Raw genomic sequence first — 23,019 nt, forward strand, 5'->3', positions numbered from 1 at the left:
CATTGGTGTGGTCAGTATCAGATTCAGGCTCTGCACCAGAGTGCTCAATCACATATAGGATTTCTCAAATGAGTTGTAAAACTGAATTAACGAGGAAAACAATGGTATAACAGTGCAATTTACATGGAGCTCTCCAACATGGCGTATTGAATGACTAAATAGCCTCAGCAAAATGAAGTTCATCATTCAAAAGAATGTCAAATCAATTATATATAGATTGAGCTGATAGCTCATGAAACAATGCAAGTATTGTTGTTTGAAGACAAATTGCAAATAACATTTTAGACCTCATAGGATCAGATTTATCCAGTCTTTGGAGTACTCAACCACAGACATAAATCTCAATATCATATCATTAAAATAAACCTATTGTCGTAATCAGGTGTATTCAAGGTTTCCCCTTTGGAGAGACCACAAAATATAAAGTCCAATTCCTCGGTAATTCTCTGATTCCAACAGTTTGCCAACAGCAGGAAGGGCTTTGAAAGGCTGCTTAACTAAGAACAAAATGTATCTTGCAAGACAAGTAATTGCAAAAATATACTACACCATCCTTGCCATTGTTGGCATTCCTGGTAAGTCCTGTAACAACTTCAATTGTATGAATCACTGGACTAAACCATGCTGATTTCCACTGTACGATTGCTAATTATTTTATTTCCATTTAGCGAAGCAAATCTCAATGACAGACAATATTGCCTTCGTTCTCGGAGTTTAAAGTGAATAGTTTGCTAATTAGGAGGCTCCTCAGCAAATTGCAGCATTGTTTGTTTCTCTGTACTGTGCAGAATGGGTTAGCATTGAGGCCACATTGATGGTGTTTGTCTGAGCCTCAGCCCTGACTGCTCAAGAAAGTGTTTAGTGAATCCACACGCTCTCTCTGTGGTAGCTCACAGCCTGCTATCGGTCAGGTGGGTTTTGTAACAGTCCACCTCTCAGTGACACCTGGTGTTTCCCATTCCTTTATGGAAAGGCATTGTGTTGGTGGATCTTGCTCAGGCAGTTTGCTCCAAGCAGGAGCCCAGATACAACAGGGGAATGGGTGGGTTCAGCAGCTTATGATGTGATAGGTGAGGATCAGCACAGCTGGCTTCAATGATCATGCAGGTTATCAGCAGTGAGTAGATGTGTGGAGGCATGATATTTGTGAGAACAGTTCATTCTAAATTGTTGAAATTATTTGATTGTCAAAAAGTCATGTAAGCTGTGCTATTTGTCAAAAGTGCACAGTACTGTGGTTCAGACTTCAAAAGCCTAACACTGAGATCTGGAGTGCTGTTTCAGTAGCTGTCCCATAGAGAATCAAACATCTTTGTCAAACAGGATGTTTCACACTTTGCCCTTTGATGCTGTTATCGTTATATGTTGTCCAACTGATAATTCTGTTCTGTCCACTGATGGAGCTGACAACTGTGATGATATCTGCCTTTAAGAGGAATTTGTTCTGTCCTGTTTCTTTTGAAGAGGGGTTTGGAAATTTGGTGCCAAGGCTCCATGGAAAACAGAGTAGATAGATGCAGGTTTTTTTTTTTTAAGTAGACAAACGAAAAATGAGCTGGTAGAGTCAGTCTCATACAGACCCAGGGCTGGCAGTTAATGAAGTGTGAGCTTTGGATTGAAACTGCTGGATACAGTTCTCTCTCCGCTGCTGCAAACAGCTTGAGGTCTCTCTCTCTGCTGCTGGATTCATTCTGTCAGCATTCCTTCTGAGATTGGAAGAGACAACAAATGAGGGAAATCTATTTTGATGGATTTACCTTCACCAAATATGCTTATGGGAATGCTGCTGTATTGGTGCAGTTGATGAGTCATAATTAAATCATATAATAATTTATTATGAATTTCGACAGAGTTAAAGTTATGTCAATTCTTCATTATTGATTTGTACTTTCACTATGGTGGAAGAATAATTTGTGTTTTTCTTAAAGCTGAGTGTTTGACAAATCAAATCACATCTGGAATACAGTGCCTTACGCTTGCCTTTAAATAAGATAACAATTAGAGTCCAGGCTATTTCCTGATATGTTTTTGAGGAATGTTTGTCTTGTCCAGAACACAGAAACATCGTGGAGTACAATTGGGAAATTTTTCACCTATGTTTGGTATAAGTTTCCAAAATGGAGATAAACTGATGTGATGATTTTCAGAAAGGGAAAATGGCAGAGCAGCAATGTTAATTCAGTCAAATGCCCCATAGACATTGTATGTTTGTCCAAATAATTCAGATTGATTAATCTTCCAGCAAGGTTAGGGCAAGCTGTGGGACATGATTACTCTAATTTATTGTCTTGACATTAATAAGGATGGATTTGAGTTGGACATGGTCACACTCTCTCAAGTCTGTACCTAATTAGGTTTTGATAAACAGTTGGTCAATTGATAATTTATGATGTTTCCACAACTAATGTTTCAGTGAGTTCTGCTCTTTGTTTCGTGATATATATCCTTCATGGGAGGAAGACGTTTCAATGAAAAATGTGCGCCAATCTATAAAGGCAATCTATAAAAATAAAAATACTAATGGTAATACAAATAAAAATGTTTCATCAACTAACTAACTTCAGTACCTATAATATTATGACTATGATTAATAATTGAGTTGGAGAGCATTACATAGCATTAACAGTCCAGAATACCAAACGTTTTATATATTAATATATTATACAAGCCTCTTCTATTGTCATGTTTTTGAATCCTGAATGAGCATTCCATATTAATGGCTCCAGTATGGTCTCTCTCATTAATGGAAGTACCATTTCCATGTTTTGCATCCGAAAATACTTTGACATTTCATACCCAACTTTAGCACACTATTCAAATATCTCTCAGCGAAATTCGAGATATATGTATGTGTGTGTGCGTGTGTATGTGTGCATATATATATATATATAATGTATACACACACGCACTTTTTGGATGTGGCAATTTAAACACAGAAAATTGTGAAGGAGTTATTTTATCTTCATCATAAATATTCGATTCAGCCTGCAACCTGCATTCTCCAACTCAGCTCACAATTCTCATTTCCAGAATTGTGAGCAGTTTTCTTATTTTAGTATGGGAATGACAGACATTCTCTTCCCGACCCAGAGGTCCGTACTCTGTCACGCATTGCTGTTTTTATTGTACTAGAGCCTCTGACTTTCCAACATTCGGACATGTTAACTCTGTCTTGCCCCAATCTCAGGATTGTTTGATTGATTCACAGAAACATTGATGATGTGTTCCTCAACCAGTTTCACCTACTTTTACAGTTACATTTTAACGACTGAAAAGAAATATTCAGCTTTTACAGATATATTATATCCACATATTCACAATAAGGAGCCCTCAGAAAAGAGTCAATGAGATTACAACTCTCTTTGGTTTCATACTGACTCCAAATGAAGATGGTTCAGTCTGTGAGAGTGCCATCTCCTCAGCTATTGTACATCTCCATCGGAATTCTTCAGGGTCATGTCCTAGGCCCCAAAATCTGCAGCTGCCTCAGCAGTGCCCCTCCCCCATTGTCGTTTCCAAAGTGGAGATGTTTGATCATAATTACACAATGTTCAGCACTATTTACTTAATTAGATAATGAAGAGGTCTGTGTCCATATACAGTGGTGTGAAGGTGCCGGTGTTGGGTTAGGGTGGACAAACGAAAATCCCACGATATCAGATTATGGTTCAACAGGTTTATTTGAAATCACAACAATTTGGAGAGTTCTTCTTTTCAAGTAAAGTGGAGGAAAGCTCCTCCCCTTTATCTGATGAAGGAGTAGTGCTCTGAACACTTGTGATTTCAAATAACGTTGTTGTACTGTGAACCGGTGCTGTTTGACTTTTGAATTTGTTCATACACAGTGAGATAACATCTGATAATTGAAAAGTAACATTCGCATCCCACAAGTGGTAGGCAATGATTGTCTCAAAACAGTGAGGATCTGCCAATCTCCCATTGGCTAACCATCTCTGAATGCATGTTAACCAACTTCCTGGGTCAACCATTGATAAGAAGATGGCCTGGTCCAGCCATACAAAAGTTATGGTAACAGAGTATGTTAGACACTCTAATTATCATGGCAATAAGCTCTCTACCTGTCTCTCCAATCGATGTCCACCACCCAAAACATTTTGGGTAGAAATTCTGCAACGCTGTCCAAGAACACTGTGGGGTTTCCTGCACCCCACGATATAAAGCAGACGTTTAAAGAGGCAGATCTCCAGCACACACAGAAAGGCGAATAGAGCTGGGCAATGAATATTTAGCCAGACAATAAAGCATGATGCGATCACATTTTAAAAATAATCACTATTTCTACACATGCACAAAGATATCTCTGAACCAGTTTAATGGGTGTCATTAGACTCTCAAGTCCATATTTTTATCAATTCAATTTCTGTCATTTGTCATTGGGACATTATCCAAGTCTGTGAATTTATCGTCTCTTGATAAGCCCATTCAATCAATGTTTCCCCTAATCTTCAGCATTGGCCTGAATCCAAGAAAGGAGATCCTGATGCCAAGCAATGATACAATGGGGTTTCCTGGAACAAGCTGTGGTCCAATTCTTGTGATTTCCATGGACAATGCTGGTTAAAACATGGTGGTTCCTAGCCCCGTTATGGGCTCAAAATCTGGGAGGGGGAGCGCTATTCACAAGGCGGGGCCTAACAGAAGAGCTTCGGTGCGTGAGCCTGGACATCAGTCAGAAAGCTTTGCTTAATCTCAGATATAGAATGTGATTTCTCAACTGGGAAGTTTCAATAACCAATGCTGCACGGATTCAGATTTTATTTGAATTGGGGCTGTGACATACAATCTTGGACATGTGCAGGGAAGAGTGGCTGTGGGTCAGAGAAGGCCATATCAAATATTGAAGTTCTTCTGATTGTGGTGGGTATCCAATCTGGGGTATGGTGAATGAATTCACTGCTGAATACTTATAGTTCAGATTGTCAGGATATTCTGAGGGATGAACTCAATGTCTCATCATTTGTTTCTTCATATTGTGGAAGCCATCCATTTCTGGGCACTGTGGAGTGTTTCAATGCCCCATACTTTTAGATTCTACATTGAAGATGTACAATTCCAGAGGGAATCTGAGCAAATCTGAATGCAGAAATTTCGCAGTCAATATCTGCATGAGGTGTCACCCCTTCTTTATGTTATAGATCCAAGTGTTTTTGTGTGGATGGTGGTGTAAATGAAATCTCCAGCCATTTTGAGTCCCCTCACAGTGGATGAAATCAGCCACTGCTGATTCCAATAAAACCTCCAGTACATGACCGTGTTTCTGGGATTGATCCGCTGCTCATGGTAAAGAATCATAGAATTGTAGGAGGCCATTTTACCCACCTTGTCTGTACTGGCCCCCAAATGAGCTCCCCTGCTTGTCCTGCGATCTATCCGCATCGATGTAGGACTCTCATTTCATCACTTTGAAAAGTATATCCAGCTCCCTTTTGACAGTTCCTATAGAATCCACTTCCATCACCCTCCCAGGCAGGACATTCCAAATCCTAACAACTCTGAGTAAAGAACTTTCTCCTAATCTTACTCCCACCTCTCTTGCTGACAATGCTGAAGATGTGATCCCTACTTATTGACACATCAATGATTAAAATATCATTCTTTACCCTGATAAAAGTGTTCATAATTTTGAATTTCTCAGTAAGGTCACTTCTTAATTTTCTCTGCAAGAAGAAGCAAACCCAAAGTCTCTAATATTTCCTTATATCGGGAATCCTTCATTCCAAATTTTATTGTTGTAAATGTTCTTCCCTGTCTCTTTTGTAAGTGCATTTGATTCATTTTCAGAAGCTTTGTGATCGGCACGGTGGAACAGTGGTTAGCACTGCTGCCTCACAGCGCCAGAGACCCGGGTTCAATTCCCGCCTCAGGCGACTGACTGTGTGGAGTTTGCACGTTCTCCCCGTGTCTGCGTGGGTTTCCTCTGGGTGCTCCGGTTTCCTCCCACAGTCCAAAGATGTGCAGGTCAGGTGAATTGGCCATACTAAATTGTCTGTAGTGTTAGGTAAGGGGTAAATGTAAATGTAGGGGTAGGGGTATGCGTGGGTTGCGCTTCGGCGGATCGGTGTGGACTTGTTGGGCCAAAGGGTCTGTTTCCACACTATAATGTAATCCAATCTAATCTTTGATGTTGTGGTTATAATTCTTTATCTTGATGTGGCATGGAGCAACAATTACCATTGTGTGAAAACCATTCCTTACCATCTGTACTTAACCAAAGAATATTTAATCAGTAACTCCCTATTGTTTCCTTTATGTCCTTAAGAGTTAGTCTAGTGGCGATTATATTCCACTGTCGGGACAAGTGTGGTCTTTCTACATGCAACACTTGCTATCTGGTAGCCATGGCAGCGTCTGAGCTACTGTTCATTTTCTTTGAAATCATAATTCGTTGACTTTACTACTACTTTTATCCACAATGTTTCCTGGACATCGTTTCTGTTTGCCATGTTACGTATGTCCTGAACATCTTAGCAACGGATTGTGCTGTCTGGTTCACTGTCGCTTTTTCTTTTGATCGATTTGTCGCCATTTGTTTTCATCAGATGAAAACTACGTATTGCACAGAGAAAATTGCAACGAGAGTTCTAGCAACAATGTGCATTTTCTTTTCTTTAAAGAACATTCCCAAATACTTTCGATATGAACCTCTAATATTCATCAACAATGTTCCATGGTATTGTTATTCCAGCTACAGTTATTATAATGGCCCTCGGTATGCAAGTTTTAAATACTTTGAATGTTTTTTAGCTCCATTATTCCCATTCACTTTTATTCTTTTTATTAACATTCTGACTGTCAGACATATCCTTGAGGCCATTAAGGTACGTGTGGAACTGAGGGGTCAAAGCAAAACAGAGAATGAACCAGAGGTAGACAACAGACGCAATTCTGTGTTTTTGCTCTTTGCTATATCCACCAGTTTTATCCTTCTCTGGTCGGTGTATATTACATATGCATTTAATGCTGGTTTTTCCTTGAATTGGGATGATTTTTATCTCTTTGAACAATTTGCATATATGCTGCAGAACCTAAGTTGCTGCACAAATGCATGTATATATGTGATGATGCAGAAAGCATTCAGAGTTTCGTTAACGTATGCCATGAAATATCCAGTGATAAAAATAATTCAATTGCTGAATGAATCCAAATAAATAAGAGCCAACACTAGGCGCAGCAGATAATGGAACAAGGAGTCCATGTGAGGAAGGGACCGAAAAGAGGTGGAGGATTGGCAACATGATAACATTCCTTTTCAATTGGGCAAGGAATGCCCATAAGGAGCAATAAGAAAATAAGTGCAGGTGCAAAGTAAAGTGCTGTTAGCAATGAGCAACTGTTCATCGAAAGTTGAACAAAAAAAGCATAACCGAAAGAGAAATTCATTCCAAATAATCACTTCTCAGACAGTGAACCAATACCAAAACAAAAAGATCTGAAGGAAAGTAGCATCATTCACTGCATGCCAATGTGGGAACAGCAATGATAGGTTCCTGTAAACTCCTGCTCATGGAATTCTCTGATGCACACTTGTGGATGGAATTTAAGAACGCAAGAAGTTTCCTGTTATAAAGATTAAATAATATACTGTGAAAGAAATCTGTGTTTTTTGATTATAAGCGTATTTTCAGCAATACTTGTGTTTCCATTCAGTTACCCCAGCCTGATGCTGATATCACTTCCTTTTGAGATTCATTTCTTTCCACGAATCAGCTGCTGTGTTGTTCGGGAGAACAACACAGCTCCAATCAGAGAACACAGTAACAGATGTGACCTCATGCTCGGGAATGGCGCCGGATATCGTTGATGAGCCAACATCCTCAGTGCTTCCATGGAAATGTTTTGTGGCTCTCAGTGACTCCATTGGGCTCAATGAGAATTGCCTCTGGATGAACAATGTTTGCTTGTGGCTTCATAATGGAGCCCGAGATCAATTCGCCACCAAGGGTCATTGCTTCCATCTGTGAAATGGCACCTACACCCATCCCTACCTCAGTTCATAATTGGAAAATCAGTCATTCATTCCATTGTGACCTCGGGACCCTCATATCCAGTGCCATATCAATCTGCGAGCAGATTATAAACTCCAAACATTTGCTCGATCCAGATTTCTTTCTTTATCCTGGCTTGCTTTCCCAAAAAATCCTAATTCCTCATCAATGTAGTTAAGGTAATAACCATCCTCCTCCTCGAACCAAAAAAAGATTATGCACACCAATTTGGTAAGGTTACTACTTTTATTTTTTAATTGTCCCTTTGTGTGAGAAATAAAACTCACATATTAATAAATTTCAGTCCGACTCAAATTCTGAAGCAGTGAACTTTATTGATATGTACTTGCAAGAACGGGTGCCTAACGAGTAAGCACCCCGGTCTGAGGGTTACATTCTGATTTATGCTGTTCAGCTGCGTCTCTCGGTCCTTCCCTTTCACCCCATTGGTTACTTTTACTGTAGCGCATAGCCGATCACTAGCTCGAGCTTCACTTTGCCTTTGTCTAGCTTCTCTCCGCCTCTGTTTACTTCTCCCATTACTCTAAGCCTGTCGCCCCCCTTACTCTTATTTATCTCATTCCTTATATGTGACTATCCTGGCATAGTTTGCTGTCTTCGTGCGATCATCCTGCCAAACTAAATTCCATCCATTGGCCACATCCCTTCTGAGACTGGCACACTATTCTCCTGTTACTGGTACATCCTGCTACACGGTCACTCTGCCCTAGTAGTCATAGATACCTCTACCTGTTTTCGCTTCTCACTGTTTAGTATTTCCCGGCGCAGCCTAATTGTATAATGTAAGCTTTTTCAGAAGCAACACCTGTTCCCTTATTCTGCACAGTTTTAACCCGATACGTTACAATCCCCCCCCCCCACCCCCTTTCCTTCTTGGCTACTAAGTGGTGTCTTTTGCATTTGTCTCATATGTTGCCTTCCAGTTCGCTAGCATCATCCCTGAGACTTCATTTATAGTCCTTAAGGTCCCCTCATTGTTCAAGAGGTCAAGTTCGTCTCAATTAGCAGCTTGTTTAACCCCCTTACACAAGGTATGATACAACAGCCAATTGCTGTCAGTACCCCTGCTACCACTATCAGGGAGGTGAGGATGGAGACTACCACACCTTTCCACTTCCCAACCATAATTCCAGCCATCTCGTGAGTGATGTGTCCACTCCTGAATTCTCAGCCAATTCTTCCGCCAAAGTGGCCAATCCTCACAAGGCACGAGAGATTGACCCATCAGGTGCTGTATTATTAGGAATAAAGATACAGCAGCTCCCTCCTGACATCACACATGGGCGGCACGGTGGCACAGTGGTTAGCACTGTTGCCTCACAGCGCCGGAGACCCGAATTCCCGCCTCAGGCGACTGATTGTGTGGAGTTTGCACGTTCTCCCCTTGTCTGCGTGGGTGTCCTCCGGGTGCTCCGGTTTCCTCCCACAGTCCAAAGATGTGCAAGTCAGGTGAATCGGCCATGCTAAATTGCCCGTAGTGTTAGGTAAGTGGTAAATGCAGAGGTATGGGTGGGTTGCGCTTCGGTGTGGACTTGTTGGGCCGAAGGGCCAGTTTCCACATTGTAATGTAATCTAATCTAATAAACCCTCTTTTTTTGGCTCGGATCATATCTAAGGCCAGTGTGTTTTCCCAGGCCATTCTGCTGGTTGCATCAAGTTGCCTGGAAATACCCTTGACAGCATCTGTAGTATAATTGATGAATCTTTGCTGGCTGCAAAAAAAATATCGTTTATCCAATCCACATTCTTGTTGACTGTTACCCACCAAAATAGGGCCGATTGGAAACCTGCTGCAATCTGGTTGCGGGCCTTGAACTCATCGGGAGCCCTCTCGGAACTCCTATAGAGTCGAGATAAATCCTATCATCAAAGGAGGTCTCTAATAACGACCTTTTACTCCTCTCATTCTTTGTTACTACCACCTTCTCCTTCTCAAATGCCAAGGTGAATGGGATTGCCAATTGTACAAATGCACATATCCCTCTCCAGTCAGGAGGTAGGGTAGATTGCAATACTCTGCCTCCACAGTACCACCAGAGAGTCGCCCGGGGAACCCAGAGTGCTGAGTAGTTCCCCCCTTTGTCTGTTTCGGTGTCATTCTGAGTTTCCATACATAACCTCAGCTCCCCCAAGTTTCTAGACCGATTTGTACCCTGTCGGCTTATACACAATGTGTGATTCCCGACCGTGGTCAAAAATAGGGGGGAGCTTTCAAATCTGTCTTCTCCAAGGGAGGGAACATTAGAGATAGGGATATACAATTCCTATCATTCCATGCAGTCTTATCCTGAGATAGGGCTATCATACATTCCATGCCTTTCCTATTTCGGTTCCACCCGAGCGGAAAGGGGACTATGTGGGCAACTGGTCTACCGGAGGCACATGCATAGCAATTGCTTTTATTCAGAGTTTTAACAGTGTACTTTACCCATTCAACGCAGGCATTTGCATCCCTGTATCCAGTTTCCATTTCAGTGGTTTGCTTCAAGTCCTTGGCCTCTATAATTTTTACCACCTTTGGGTTGTTGGGAGGGGCAAAAGGATGTATCTTACTATCAAGTTGTTAGGCTCGTTTTCCATTTCCTCCAACTATAGGAAACAGCAGCCCGAAAAACACTTCCCAGTGGCAGCCATTACTATCTTTAAATTGTTACTAAGGAGTCGAGACCCGTTTTTACGGGGAAAGGAATCTTCAGAGGAGGTATTTTTAATGGTGAGATATATCGGGTGGCACTTTCTGTAAGGACAGTCTAGGGCTGTGTGAAAGGGGGCTCTATGGATAGTGATGCCAGGTCGTGGTTTTTGCGAACCATACCCTGTGTCCGGTCGGGTCCTAAGAAGGATTTCGGAGGAAATATACTCCCTCTGATACTTTCCATCTGCCCATTTTAATCGGCTGCAAGCATCGACCTCTATTACTTGTGGATATTCAGACTCAGGGACCGTTAATAACAAATATGGAGATGACAGCATCGTTTGACAAAATCCCAATCCTAAGAAGGCTAATATGGTAACCCTAAGCGTCCTACAATAGTATTGAATGACCGAGAGATTTAACATGCAATACAATATATAGACATCAAAAAGAAACTATCCCGCGTCCGCATAAAAATCAGTTACTTAAAGTTTTTTGAGTCTGAGTTTCAGTGTTTCTCCCGTTGATCCGGCCGTCCAGGCTTCTTTTTTAATCGGGGATTCCACCGGTCCTTTAATCCTGGTGTAGTGAGACCAGCCTTTCCCCGCCGTGTGTATCGCTGTTTCAGTAGGCAAAAGAGCCTGGTACGGTCCCTCCCAATCCGGTTGCAATTTAGTTTCTGTCCATGACTTAATTAGGACCCAATTTCCCGGCCGGATGGAATGAACGGCGAATTCAGGGGGCGGAGTCTGTGCCAGTAATCTGTGTCTGCTAAGAGAAGACAAAGAGGAGGACAAGCCCAGTATATACTTCTTTAAGAACAGATCGCTAGTCTCCAGGGTTGGCAGTTCCCCTTTCTTTGCCAGATAGGGCAGGCCAAACAATATCTCATAATGGGACAGCCCCAAATCTTTCCTTGGGGCCATTCACACCCGCAAAAGGGCTATAGGTAAACACTTAGTCCAAGGGAGTCTGGTTCCTACTACTAATTTAGGTAACTGCTTCTTGAGTGTCTGGTTCATTCTGTCAACCTTTCCTGATGAAGGTAGGTGCCAAGGAGTGTCGAACTCCCAGGGGACTCCTAGCCCCTTCATCACTCCCTGGAGTACCCTGAAAGTAAAATGAGTTCCCTGATCCGAATCTATACATTCCACTATCCCGTATCTGGGAATTATGTGTTCAAGTATTATCTTGGACACCCCACTTGCAGTGGCAGTGGCTAAAGGGTACGCCTCCACCCATCCAGATCGGTGATCAACCATTACCAGCATATACCTCAGTCTTCCCACTCGGAGTAATTTGGTATAATCTACCTGAATGCTCTGAAATGGTCTTAGCCCAGGTTCTCTCCCTCCTGGGACTTGTTTCCTCACTACCTTCTTGTTTACTTTCTTGTGTGTTATACATCCCTCACATATCTGTTTAGCTAGTGTATAGATCCCTGTGCATCCATATTTCCTTAAGGCCAAATCACACATTGCTTGCACTCCCAGTGACTCCCCTGGTGTAAGACAGCCATAATTTCTCGCATCATCATCTTATTTAGCATCTCCCAGCCATCAGGTAGCATCCAGCGCCTCTCTACTGTCTGCGTAGCTCCAAGTTCTTCTAACTCTCCCTCTTCCTTAGCGCTAAATATCTGTTTCCCCCCAGGTTCCTGCACCATAGGGACCAAAATATATATATCGTAGTGGGCTGAGGGTTCAGAGCTGCCTCCTTAGCGACTTCATTTGCCAATCTATTTCCCTTTGCCCTCTGCTGATGTCCATTGATGTGGACTATTGCTATTTCCTTTGGCAACAAAAGGGATTCCAACACTTGCTTTATCAATTCCTCATGAACTAGTTCTTTCCCCCTGTTGTTTATCAGTCCCCTCTCCTGCCATACCTTCCCAAATGTGTGTGCCACCCCGACGGCAGACTTACAATCTGGGGATACAGTTCCTTCTTTGCCTTCCAAGGTCTTAAGTCAATGAAGTTTGCAACTCTGAGCCGACCAATCATTGGGTAGTCTACTAGCATCAATAACACTCCCTTCTATTCCATCCACTACTGCATCTCCATTGTGTCTTTTACCTTCAATCAGTCTGGAGGACCCGTCAATGAACAGTCTGGCCCCTGCATGTAGAGGGATATCGCTAAGATCCATTCTTACTTTAGTCTGATATTCTATAATGATAAGGCAGTCTTGTTCTGGGTCTGAGGGAGCTTAATCCTCCCCTTTCCAGAGATAGGTAGCTGGATTCAGACAAATGTCTGTGATCAAATTAAGATCGTCCGTCTCTATTAGAATTGCTTCATATTTTAGAATTCTAGAGTCTGTAAGTCACCGCCCTGCTTTCTGATTTAATATGGTCCATGCCTGATGTGAGATGCTGACTATTAAGGCTTCCCCTAAAAGTAAGGTTCCGACTCTCCTCTACCAATAAGGCTGTTGCTGCCACTGCCTGTACACACTGGCCAGTAATGTAGCTTTCTATTCTTTAATTAACAATGAATTAATGCTGTCATGTTTTAAATCAATATGACAGGTCACTGAGAATATGTGAAGGAATCCTGCCAATTAATATTGAGTCAGGCTAATACAATTGATTTATTATAAATATTAATTATTAATTATATATATTATATAAATAAAATAATCATTATCTGTAATTCAGGATGGAAACGCTACAAGTGACTAAAACATTTTAAAAACTGTAATTGCGCAGTCCTGTTTGCTTACCAGTCACTTCTCATTCTGTTTCTGTAATTGTTTTGCTTGAGCACATTCATTTTTAAAAACCTCAACAGATTCCATAGCACTATTTGCAGTGAATTCAATCCCCAATTTGGTGGCAGTATCTTGTCATGAGCACAAAACTGATTCTTCGTGCCTCTCATCACAAAACTGTCGCCATAGTCCAATTAATTCTTTCGTTCCCGCTCCCATGTTATATCGCTAGATTAATTGCTGAGCCGATTTAACCATTGAACAGCTTTAGGGCCACCTTATGACCATTCTTCATCACACAATGTTTTGTTTAGATCTTGATTTTTTAAAAGAAATATTGCAATAATTCTTGCTCCCTATAGCTTCAAATACAAATTTATCAATTTATGCTTGTATAACTTTAAAGCCTGTTTCTAACTATATATTTTGCCATCTTACTTTTAAATATATATTTATATATTATAAATGCATTTATTCAGTATTTAATATTTAAAATGTAAAATGCATACAGTTCCTAAATTTGAAATCCACTATTATTGCCCGGTTTTAGTCCCTTAATTTAAATCCAAAATTAGATTTCTTAAGTAGTCCTCACCAGTCATTGCTCAATTACAATGCTATAGGTCGTGAAATAACTGGAGCTGTCTTAAAATGATTTGTCTATTCAAGTTTAAAAAAAACTTCTAAAGCATGAATAAAGGCCAAATCCAAGGTCGCAGATATTAACCATAGGATTGATTTATTACAATCTAATATTGAACTGAAACTTCAACTGTCAATGAGGGAAGGAACTTTCTGAAAAAAGCTACGGCTTAAAATTAAGTGAAAACAAATGAGTCTGAAACAGAAAAAAAGGTGATCATGTTGTTTTCCTCTGTATTAAGCTGATATGAAATCGCTTTTATGTAAGGATAAAAAAGATTAGTTAGAAACTGATAGTAAGGCATTCGTGGCCTATAAAAAGAAAAGGAGTTAACATTTTATTTCATAATCACTGTAAAATCCTTAACCTTAATAGAAATCATGTTAAATTTCCATAATAGAAATCAGATTCAAAACAGTCCCGGATCTCAAGTTCCAGGGAACAAAGTACAAATATTCCATCACCAACAAACAAATGTGCATTCAGACCGACTCACAAAGGATTAAACTTTCTATTAGCTGTGCAGCTCTCCCCCCCCCCCCCCCCCCACCCCTCTTCTCTCTCTCTCTCTCTCTCACACACACACACACACACAAACACACACAAACACACACACACACACACCGTATCTCACAGCCACTTTCTGGGCTTTCCGCAACAACAACTCTAGAGACTTCTCATCATCTCTCTTTACAAACACTTTCTGTGCCTCCCTTAACAATTCATCAAGCAATTTCTCACTCCACCCATCTATTTTCTGAATTTTCTTTTCTGGATGTCTGGCCACGATTTAGTTACGAAGTGTATCCTCAGTAGCCCTTCAGCTACTAGCCCTTCCAACACAAAGCTTAATCTGATCCCTCCTGGCTCTTTTCTGTTGACATATAAATTCAAATATTTACAAACGCAGTCTTCGTTCGACACATATTTTGGCCAGAAGACGGCGGGATGAAGAATGGATTCCTTAGTCCATACAAAGCAATAATGTTTAATCATATTTATCCTATCTTTTTCACTTGTACAAGTATTATTTTTCCAATTTCACACATCCCGTCCAACGAACTTTCTGGAGGTATGTTGTCAGGGACCTCACCTCCATTTCCATTTATCCGGAGGCGTTTTCCTTTCCCTCGGCACAGCCCATTTGAGTTCCTTCATTAGACACTTATTAACTACTAGAACTCAATCCCAGCCACTAAAGCAGTACTTAAAAATCTCTTTTGCTTGGTACATGCACGGAGTTGCCTGGCTCCCTGTCCCTACTTACAACCTTTTGCCTGGTTCAGATAGACTCTCATCAGATCTCAATTAGTCAACCAGAAGGGGAAACCCACTGCCGAGGAGCACAGGACCATTCTAAAAGAAACTAGAAACTTCTGCCCAGCCATCGATGGTGCCTACCCCACTGGTCATGATGGACAACCCAGACGAGCCCCCAAAATGTGAGAAACAAAACTCCCATATTAAAAAATTTCAGTCCGAGTCAAATTCTGAAGCAGTGAATTTTATTGATATGTACTTGCAAGAATAGTTGCCTAACGAGTAAGCACCCCGATCTGAGGGTTACATTATGATTTATGTCGTTCAGCTGTGTCTTTCGATCCTCCCCTTTCACCCCATTGGTTACTTTTGCTGTAGCACGTAGCCTATCACAAGCTCGAGCTTCACTTTGCCTTTGTCTAGCTTCTCTCCTCCTCTGTTTACTTCTCCCATTACTCTAAGCCTGTAGTCTCTTACTCTTATTTATCTCATTCCTTATACGTGACTATCCTGGCATAGTTTGCTGTCTTGGTGTGATCATCCTGCCAAACTAAATTCCATCTGTTAGCCACTCCCCTCCTGAGACTGACACACTATTCTCCTGTTACTGGTACATCCCGGTACATAGTCATTCTGCCCTATTAGTCATAGATAATTCTACCTGTTTTCGCTTCTTCTGTTTTCCTATGCCTGGTACAACCTGCTACACGGTCACTCTGCCCTATTAGTCATAGATAATTCTACCTGTTTTCACTTCTCACTGTTTACATGCGCAGCCTAATTGTATAATGTAAACTTTTGAAGAAGCAACACCTGTTCCCTTATTCTGCACAATTTTAACCCTATGCCTTACACTTCCCATTGAATTTGTTTGGTTTTTTTTTTAAACAAAGCACTTGCAACCATCACCTGAAACAGACTTGAAGCTACTCAATTTTACTTCCACTATTCAAAAATAGCTTCCAAAGAAGCAATGCAGCAAAACAAATATCCCAAGATGTGTATATGCCTGTGTTTAAGCATAACCTCATGAGCCCATGTGTTCGGGCTGTGCAAGCTGATACCAAGATCCGGTCTCAGCCTCCAGAAGGACACCAACAGGCGGAAGGTATAAACCTGCTCCTTCCGATGGTCATATAAATCCTGGGCACTGGACCGTAATTCAACACTCCTGGATCAGCTTTGTTTAGAAAGATCTTGATAGAACCGTTTCCCACAACTTATCCGAATCATTATGTCGACAATCTTTCTCAGGTCGTTACTGACTTTCTTATCATGTGAGTGTTTTTTGTTCCAGTCTCCCTTGTTACTGTCTCAATGTTAGTCTATCCCAGGAATCTGAAAGACTCAGCCACCATTACATCAGCGTTAATGCTCAAGGTTTATTTGTTTTCTTTTTAAAGGTGTCCAGTCGGTGGTTGTTTTGACTCAGCCAGACGCAGAGACTGGCAGTCCCGGAGGCAGCCTGAGACTGACCTGTAAAACCAGCAGCTTCAATCTTGGCAGCAGCTCCATGCACTGGGTGTGACAGGTTCCCGAACAAGGTCTGGAGTAGCTGTTGATTCTGTTGCATTGAGTTGATTGGATTCTTATTCAGTTTGTGGAATTGATCTGCGTTTTCATGCTTTCAGTATCTTTCTGATGAGGATGTGGTCTTTCTGGATTACTTTTAAATACCAATATTTGTGAAGCTCTTTGTTTTTCCTGAATCGTTTCTGCATTTGTTAAACTCGTATGGCAATTTTTTTCTCTGCTTGATTGAAAACATTACATCCTTTTGTAACTGAAAACCAACTTTAGGCAGACACACGGAAGTGTGAGAAATGAAAAAAAAAACATTTTAGTGCATTGACGGTTTTTTAAATAAAAATCTCAGTTCTGATTGTAAACTAAGTAAAAGTTTGTTTTCAGTAGCCTCATTCAAAATAAAATTTGGGACTCAAATCTGAAACTGCAGAATTGATCAGATTACGTAAATTGAAACTAAACTTACTATAACACACAACTATAATGTGGTAATGTTTGCCCATTGAACTAATTTTGTTTTGACCTTAAAGTGATTAATCAATATATGCCTTCAACTGCTCTACTGTGCACTGCACAAGATTGTCATGGTCAGAAAAGTTGTGCAGGTTGGAAATAAATTGAGCTGTTGCTGGAAACATTAAAGTTTTACGTGTTGTTATGTAAGTTCCATCACAAGCAAGGCTGCTGTTATGACTTCTTATTTCTATTCAATTTAATCATTAGTTTGCTTGATACTGAGCGGTTTTGTTAGAGTTCAATGTGAAATTTTTTTTGTGAGGTTACATCATGTCCTTGGTTCTGTTGAAAATGTTTGCAGAGCCAGTTCTGCTGCAAACACATCGGTGTTCCTCAGTGTTGTGGTTTGGTGATCTTTGTTCTGTTGAGGAGGGAATGTGCTTGAGTAACATTAACTTTGTTATATTTGGGAAACGGTTTCTGGTTTCTACTTTGTTATCACACTGTTTACATGGTTGGTGACAAATCAACCGCTCCAGTTTCCTTATTCAATGCAATCAGCATGTGAGTTGAAATTTCATAAAGCTTAATGTTAAGTTAAAAGCATATTGCAAAGGTTTTGGAAATGGAGGGAAAACAGATACCTTAGGGTGTGATTTTTACTTAGAATCAATAATTAAGGATTAATCTAATCCACTCTTTCCATTCCAAATTCAGAGCTCAAGTCGGGGCGGCACAGTGGCCCAGTGGTTAGCATTGCTGCCTCACAGAACCAGGGAACTCTGTTTGATTCCAGCCTCGGGTGACTGTCTGTGTGGAGTTTGCACATTCTCCCTGTGTCTGTGTGGGTTTCCTCTGCGTGTTCCGGTTACCTCCCACAATCAATAAGATGTGCAGGTTAGGTGAATTGGCAATGCTAAATTGCCCATTATGTTAGGTGCATTACTCAGGGGTAAACGTAGGGAAATGAGTCAAGGTGGGTTACTCTTCAGAGGGTCGGTGTGGACCTGTTGGGCTGAAGGGTCTGTTTCCACACTGTAGGGAATCTAATCTAACTGTCTACCTCAATCACAAGGTCTGTCTTCAAATAGTTTTCAAGTCATAGAGGAAAAATAAATAGAATTTCAAAAGTATAATGTTCTAATAGGTCTTGCTCTATGACTATGCTATAATTAACCAAGAAACATATTTCAATTCCACGGTACACTACACCCAAGCTTTCTGGCTGGAAAAGATCATTAGCAAAGACCATTTGGAAATTCTGCTCAAAATATTTCAGTGAAGAACAGATCAGTTTCACTGCTTTGATCAGTTTCACAAGTAACTTGAGATAATAAATTGTTATATCGCTGATAAAGCTGGATTTGCAGGGAAAAAGAATAAAGGTTAACTGAATAATTTAATCTGCACAGTGCTTTAGGTATTCCCAATCCGTGAGTTTTAAATAGAAACTTACATTTTACAACAAAATATCAACTGAAGAATCATTCTTTCAGAAATAATTGCTAGCGTGACTATGTGACGAAGGCCAAATTCCGAATTAAATAAAATAATCCACTCATTAACTCACAGGGCAGCGCGGTGGCTCAGTGGTTAGCATTGCTGCCTCACAGCGTCAGGGAATTTGGTTCGGTTCCCCCTCAGGTGACTGTCTGTGTGCAGATTGCACATTCTCTCTGGGTCTGTGTGGATTTCCTCTGGGTGCTCCAGTTTTCTTCCACTGTGCGGGTTCGGTGAATTGGCTGTGCTAAAGTGAACACTGGTCAAGGATGGGTAGGTTAAGGTGAATTAGTCAGGGGTAAGTATAGGGTAGGGGGAATAGCTCTGGGTGGGTTACGTACTGTTCAGAGGGTCGGTGTGGAATTGTTGAGCCAAATGGCCTGCTTCCATACTGTTGGAAATCTACTCTAAAACTATAGGCATACTTTACTGCAGAGAAATGTATTTTACATCGATGTGTTCAGACTTATGCAGAGTTCACAAATTTGCAGAAGACATGGACCAGAGGATAACAGAGCACATTGTTTATTCAAACGGAAAATGGAGTAATATTTATTTTAATTAATATACTTGCCTGATTATTGCAATGTACCGATCTGAAGGAGACTGTTTGCATTAGTTAAGTATGACAATCATTTAGATGCGATTTCCTGCACTATGGAAACGGGCCATTCGGCCGAACAATTTCACACCAATCCTCTGAAGAGTAACCCACCCAAACCCATTTCCCTACCCTATATTTACCCCTGAGTAATGCACCTAACATTATGGACAATTCAGCATGACCAATTCACCTAACCTGCACATCTTTGGGTCGTGGGAGGACACCAGAGTACCCGGAAGAAACCCACACAGACTGTCGTCCCCGAGGCTGGAATCAAACCTGGGTTTATGGTGCTGTGAGGCAGCAGTACTAACTACTGAGCTGCCCCGTGCCACCCACATTGATTTAGACATCAGTTAAAGCGGGTACCACTGGACAGAAACATGTTTTCAATTCATACCTTTACTAACATTTTCGTTCATTACAAAGCAGCTAACAAGAAAATGAACTTGCCATTGTAAAGCAAACCTGACAGTAAATACTTGTCCTAATTTCTTCCACAGAAATGCATTTCCACACTGGAATGCAGTATTGGCTTTATGCAGTGCATGCAAAATCTCCAAAGTTCAAGACATGTTTTAAGAATATGCAAAGATAATTTAGCGAATAATCCATTTCCTCCAGAGTTGTGCTTAAATTCGCAGTATGTCCCGCCACAATAATTTTGTTAATTTCCGTGACTTATTAAGTTTATTAAATCGATGGTTATCTATGTTCATTGTGAACACATTCTCGTTCACATTAATGACGATCCTCTGGTTAGTTCCTATGATGAATGTTAAATTACAGTGAATATATTTGACGTGAGGAATTGAGCAGATGTATCTGCTAGGATCTAGACTGTTGTACAGTTTGTTTCAGTGCTATCTGCGACTAACTTGTCAACCGGTCCTGACCATTTTCACATTGTCCAGTTCGGATACCTGAATCTCAGGCAGTTCAATTTCATCTCCTGCTTCAAAACCACTTTTATCTGCCAGAAATGCAATATTTGATTAGGTGCCTCAGAATTGAGAGCCCTAAGTTGTTCCCATGTGATTGAGCGAGGCAGAGGGAAATATGTTGCTCATTTTCTTTGTGCCTGGGATGTGTTTAGTGGCACAGTGTAGAATCAGAAATTATTTTGCATCTTATTATTTGAAAACCTACGTGAGCTTTTAATGTCACTGGCAATGGTCATGATACACTTCAAAACATTTTAATCTATTTTTTTTAGATTAGATTACTTACAATGTGGAAACAGGCCCTTCGGCCCAACAAGTCCACACCGCCCTGCCGAAGCGCAACCCACCCATACCCCTACATTTACCCCTTTACCTAACACTACGGGCAATTTAGCATGGCCAATTCACCTGACCTGCACATCTTTGGACTGTGGGAGGAAACCGGAGCACCCGGAGGAAACCCACGCAGACACGGGGAGAACGTGCAAACTCCACAAAGTTAGTCTGTGGCGGGTATTGAACCCGGGTCTCTGGCGCTGTGAGGCAGCAGTGCTAACCACTGTGCCACCATGCTGTGGCTGATTTTGATTATTTAGTACGGTGGGGTTTCCACTGAATCCAACACTTGCAGCAGATGGTGATAGCTTTTCAAATGGTCTGGAATCGCTATCTCAGATCATCTAGTACCTCTGCTAAGAATCCTTTTCCAACAGGAGTCAAGCAAACGCAATCGCTGTCTAACTCAACAGGTGTGAGTCCTTGTGCCAAAAACATGAAAACAATTTGCTGAAGGGGGGTCTCTGGATGTGAAACGTTAACCTTGCTTTCTCTCCACCGGAGCCGCAAGACATGCTGAGTTTCTTCAGAAATTTCTATCTTTATTTTCAGTTTTCTAGCATTCAAAGTTTATTGTTTCATTGTTCTGTTCAATGAAATAAGTTGTTCAGAGAGAAAATTCATTTGAACAAATTGAGAATGTTCAGAGCTATTTAATATCAGAGAATCATTGAATGTGAGCGCACAGATCTCAAGCTTTAGTTTTACAAGAAACTAGCATGAAGTAACAACACACTCCAGAGTGCAATGGCTGCTGTAAGTGGGTGGGAGTTATTATGATCACTCAAGTAGAGAATGTCAATACTCCCATTCCAAATACCTGTAATCAACAGAAGATTTTTAAAGAATGTGTGAAACAATTAATTTGTGAAAATATTTTAATAAAAAGTGTTCACCGCCAGTGCTAGCCTAACGAATGACACAATGATAGGAAGGGGCAGGAGAAGGGCACTCAATCGCTCGAGCTGTTCCACCACTTACTGAGATCATGGTGCATCTGCACGCTAACTCCACAGGCCTCCCTTTGGCTAAAACTCTTCACCACCTTTGATCAACAAGCAAAAACTATCCCAGATTTAATGATTCGACTGCCCATAACAAAAGGAAAACACCGTTTTTGAAAGACATTTCTGTGAAAAGTTGAAGTGACACAATGAGGCTGAAATTAATTGGTCATGAAATTAAGCTTTAAATTTCTGATAATTTTCAATGTAAACATCTCAGTCATCATATTCCATTAATTTAACATTATGCCTGCCTGGAATAAAGAAATATAATTTGTGGTTGCCGTGCTAAAAATGAGGGAAGCTTCATTCCCATTATATGATTAAAAATTCCCGCCTCAGGCGACTCTCTGTTGGAGTTTGCACATTCTCCCCGTGTCTGCGTGGGTTTCCTCTGGGTGCTCTGGTTTCCTCCCACAGTCCAAAAATGTGCAGGTTACGTGAATTGGCCATGGGAAATTGCCCGTAGTGTTAGGTGAACGGGTGAATTTCGGGTAATGTGTCTGGGTGGGTTGCACTTTGGCGGATTGGTGTGGACTTGTTGGGCCGAAGGGCCTGTTTCCACACTGTAAGTCGTCTAATCAAGTAGCACTGTTTGTTCAGTGAAAACACAGTCAAACGACACAGAAGGAAACCATTCACAAATCCCTCAAATAATTTTCAATTTTTCCAGTGATTATCTGCATCTCTCGACAGGTGGGACTTTTTGTATCTCCTTGAGAAAGGAGTCGTCATCAGCCGACTTGAATTGCTGAGGTTTGTGTGGTATGAGGACATTCGCAGCGCTGTTAGAAAGTGAGTCCCATGGCTGTGAGCAAGGAAGAGCAAAGGGGAAGGGAAATAGTTGCAAGTCAAGATGGAGTCAAATTTGGAGGAAAGGTCTCAGGTGAAGCATTTACATGCATGCACGCCCTTACCTTCAAAGATAACAGTTTTGGAACAAGCTGCCGAAGGGACATGTCAGCATGCAAAATGAAAGCTGAAGACGGCACCTCAGTCCCTCCAGAATGCTATTCCATTCATGGGACCATCATAAATCTTGCTGCTCATCACTCTTTCCAACACCTGATAAAAATTGAAGACGATTGTTCAACGAAAGAATGGTGAACCTTTGGAGTTCTCCGCCACAGAAATTGATTGAGGCCAAAACATTAAATGATTTCAAGAAGGAGATAGTTTCCTTCAATCCTTAAATAAAAGTTACAGGTATGTGGGGAAAAAGACAAGCAGGGTACAATATTGGTTAAAAGTCTTGAAAACATTGAATGGGGCATGATTTGGAAGTTTGCTCATGACACCAAAATTGGTGGTATAATTGGCAGTCAAAGTTATCTAAAAGTACAACGAGATCTTGATCTGCTGGGCCAGTGG

This window comes from Chiloscyllium plagiosum, unplaced genomic scaffold, assembly GCF_037043375.1.
Source record: "Chiloscyllium plagiosum isolate Xiang-an unplaced genomic scaffold, Cpla_swu_hap1 HiC_scaffold_29, whole genome shotgun sequence".
In the NCBI taxonomy this organism is placed as follows: domain Eukaryota; kingdom Metazoa; phylum Chordata; class Chondrichthyes; order Orectolobiformes; family Hemiscylliidae; genus Chiloscyllium; species Chiloscyllium plagiosum.